This window comes from Muscardinus avellanarius (genome assembly GCF_963383645.1).
Source record: "Muscardinus avellanarius genome assembly, chromosome: 1".
NCBI classification, from domain to species: domain Eukaryota; kingdom Metazoa; phylum Chordata; class Mammalia; order Rodentia; family Gliridae; genus Muscardinus; species Muscardinus avellanarius.
The window spans coordinates 27,405,192-27,409,488 of NC_137786.1; positions in this window are offsets into that span (position 1 = coordinate 27,405,192).

Below are 4,297 nucleotides of genomic sequence, written 5' to 3' on the forward strand. Positions count from 1 at the left end.
CTACATTTCTCACCTGAAATGTTAGTCTTTGCCTCATTATTATCAATTCCACAGTGAACGTAGATGGCACCATAAAATATAAAGGCAGCAGGGGGGAAGGTTGAATATGTTGGAGGGTTTGATGTGATTTCTTTAGCAGGTGGGAAACTAAGCTTAGGCCTGGCAGTTTAGTATTTTGCTTGTGAGAAAATAAGAGGTTATAAGAGAGGTTTCTGTGAATGATCAGATCCGAAATGGGCTTCCTATGTTCTCCTCTGTTTCAATCAAATTACCTGGAGTGACCATATAATTATTTATTGGCTAAGCCAAAACATTTTTTTGATGGTAAAATAAGGCACTAGTAATAATTAAATCGGTACAACTGGCATATGTTAGAACTATCCCAGACAAACTAGAATGGACGATTGTTCTACGGCTAGGCAGTCCCTGACAAAATGTTTCTTCTACTTGCAACAGAGGTTGGTGGATCCGCCACTGGGCTCTCTCTCTCTGAACGAGGTGACCTCCTGACCAACATTTTACGGGATCTCCACCCTAGCCACAACTACCACTTTTCCTTCAACCAGACCGAAGCCTCCAGCTCCTCTTCTCTTTTGTTATTACCACTCAGAAGTATGGCTGTCCAAGTAGATAGATCTCTGGTGATTTAAATGTCTTTATTATTTCTCTGGCTAACTCACACAACACTGCTAACCACCCTTAAATGCCCCGTGCAGGAAACTAAATGCTGCTTAGTTGCACAGTTCATTTGCAAGTATAGTGTCAACACAGCAAATTGTCCTATCATCAGAAAGAGTGGCCAACTTACTAATCAGCTCCAGCGGGCACCATGGATAGAAGCTTCCAGTTCATCAAGTTTAAAAGGTGTCTATTCTGTGGGAAGATGGAAGCAAAATTGGGGCAACTGTTCTACAGAATTGAAATATATTGGGTAAATTTGTCTTCAAAATCCTCTCCTGAGGATCTATCTCATGGAGATAGTTATATCTCAAAAATGAATAAGCTCATTCTGTGCAAAATTCCCCACAGTATCTGGATGCCAAGTTCATCTCATAATTTTATACCTATGGATTACCCTAGTAATAGTTATTTTGCCACCAGGCATTTTAATTTTCACAAGAGCTTTAGACAATAAAAATGCCTTTAAGGCCCAAAGGAATGCACCTTCAAATGAATAATCGCAGATACTAGATCCACACCACTATTCCTTGCATCATTATTACTCCAAGAAGGATAGGGTGTTTGTCTTGATATGAGTCAACTCAAATGCAAAGATATCTAATCATCCATACCACTGGACGTCAACTATTCCACGTAAATTAATTCTCCAGATTATTGAAGCATCCCTATCCGTATGCCAGACATCATCATCAATTCGTTCATCAGCTTCCCAAAGCAATAATTTTGGATTCCTTATCCAAAAATCCAAAATCTAATATGCTTCAAAATCTGAAACTTTGTGAACGCCAACATGACACAAGTAAAAAATAAAAATAAAAATAAAAATTCCACACCTGATTTCACATGACAGGGTGACAATCAAAATGCAGAAGCACTAAAAATATTCTGTGAAATTACCCTCATGGTATGTGCAGAAACTATATACGAAGTATAAATGAATTTCCTGTTTAGATTCAGGTTCTATCCTTAAGATTTCTCATTATATATGTGCAAGTGTTCTGAGCTTTGAAAAACCCCAAATCTGAAACACTTCTGGTCCCAACCATTTTTGATAAGGGATATTCAACTTGCCCTTGTTTTCTGAGAGAAAGTGAACATAATTTTAACTTTCCTTGCACCTCAGAGTCCTCCTTGTGAGAACTTGAAGGCACTTTTGCTGCGATCCTGTCTGTGTCTGCTTTTTTTTCATGGTTGTTGTTCTCTTACCACTCAAGGTCAGCTGTCACTTGTCCTGTCATTAAACTTCCATCTGACATCATGTCACCTCCTGTCCTTCTAATTTATGGCTGCAAAACTGCTAAGTGGTCAAAACCTAGATGTCGAATGCAATTAAGGATGGTTTGTTAAGAAAGTGTCGCTAGGATACTAAGTCCTTATTTTTCTTTCTTGTTTTAGATTTGGGACTGAATTGCCAAGAGTCTAACTCCAGCCTTCTAAATGGACTGGAAGGAACTTAAGTTTCTTAGTAGGAAGAAAAGATGTAAAAATATGTGCTTTTCTTCTTATCATTAACCATTTCTATGCTTTTTTTTAGGATTGTATGTCTCTCTTATTAGTTGACTAAAATCAAAATAGAGTTAGCTTTTTTTCATCTTTTTAAAATATTATGTTTCAAGGACTTCACAAGAATACAAAAGTAAAAAAAACCAAACTGATGAAAAACTGTTTCCAAATACCTGATATATTGAAACCAACTGCAGGCAATGGCTCACCTCTGCCTAAAAGGTGAGTGGGGACTGGATGCGATCCCCGCCAAGGTTCCATTTCAGCCCTGTGTTCCAAATTTGAGAATCCTTGTGCTTGATGCAAAGCCATGGTGAATTCCCCAATGTCCAAATATTAGGCATCCTGAATTACCTTTGTCTGTGAGTTGTTCAAAAAAATAGTATCACAGAAGTTCCAAGAAGACTGATCTGAACAGAATAATGATTGGCACCCTATGGCTGAATTACACAGACCACAGGATTCCATCCACATAAACCTGCCTGTCACCCTCATCTCTCCCAGTCTCCAAAAACCAGAATGTTATCAGCAAAACAAAGCAGAGTGCAGAAGTAATTATCCGGCTAATTCAAATAGAAATAAATGTCTCTTGTTTGGGCTATATTATTGGGGGAATCCAGGCAGAAGTGTCTTTGCTACCTGGCTGATCTAAGACAATTACCTCAAACTTCCACTTCATTCCGAATCCTGTCAAAAAGAACATCCACTCTTCAAATTTATAAACAATGGTATCTCTAAGCAAATTACTGAGGTAACATTTAAATCCAGCTGTCGATCCCTCCAAGGTAAAATTCACAGCGTTTTATTCTACATTTTATTCTCGAGCTATGCAGAGAAAGGAAATGGCTGAGACAAATACTAAAATCCCAAGCACAAATTTGCTATAGAATTAATATCACAATTTGTCACTGATAATGAAAGCATATAAAGCAGGTCCTGACAGCATGTTATTTCTGTAGCACATCACTCTTTCTAAAATCTGAACGAGGTTTTCCCTTGCAACTGTGGAAATTATTTTTCCCTAAATTTACAAAGCAAAATAATATTAATATTGTGGTTAGTAGCCATCTGCTCCATGAGAATTCCGTGCAATCATTAGTCTAAACTGATGGCATGGTGGCAAGCTGCCACGTCCCAGGAGGCCAGCCTCTAAAACTCATCAACATCTTGGATCCGATCTCAAATCCAAGAGGGCGAAACACAGGATGGAAGATCCTGACCACCAAACTCTGTCTTTACATATTGAACCCCCAAAATATTATCCCACCCTACCCATACCGAGAGCCATGCCTCAGACAGGCTGTCGAGCGGAATCACCAGGCAGCAACACGTAAACATGAAGCTTTTAGGTAGCATGCCAGGTCCAGCAGAGCAACTAGCAACCTGTGTTCCACTCAACAGCAGCGGTTTTCACTACAAAGTCAGAAGAGGATCAAGCTGTGAGGAGCTCGGCGTATGGCAAAATCTCACTGAAGTCACCAGAACTTTTTAGTTAAAAAAAAAAAAAATAGTGTAGAAGCTGCGGCATGTGGAGGGACCCAAAGCAGGTGTGAACAAAGTAATATTTCTCACGTAGCTTCCACCATAAAAACTTGCACTGGAATTTTCTGAATTTAAATGTTTCACTCGATAAGCTGTATACTCTCTTGCCATTTTTAATAGCCTGTTCTAATGATTTTCATTTAGAAATGCAAAAGAGTGCTGGATTTTAATGTTTAATCAATCTTCAAGAACTCTGTATTTGTAATCATGGGCCATATGAACGTTAGCAGAATAAGATACAGGCCCAAAAATGATTTAGCAAGAACCATCGTTACTACTTTCCTCTGGTGTGTCATAATTATATCATAAGTGAATTACATAACTCATTTTCTTTTGGGGGCAACCTAAATACTCCAAGCAAAGCTGCATAGTAAATGGGAGGGAGAGGTAGTTAGGAATGAAGGAGTCAAACCAGGATGTGGCAGTTAAATGTAGTCTTGCAATATTTGTGCAACTAATTCAGGTTGCACCAATGATTTTGCTTCACTGGGAGCAGGAATAGGAGAAAGGCCTGCGATGGGTTTTGGGTCTAACCACACATACACAGAAAATAAGCCACACTTTGAGAACC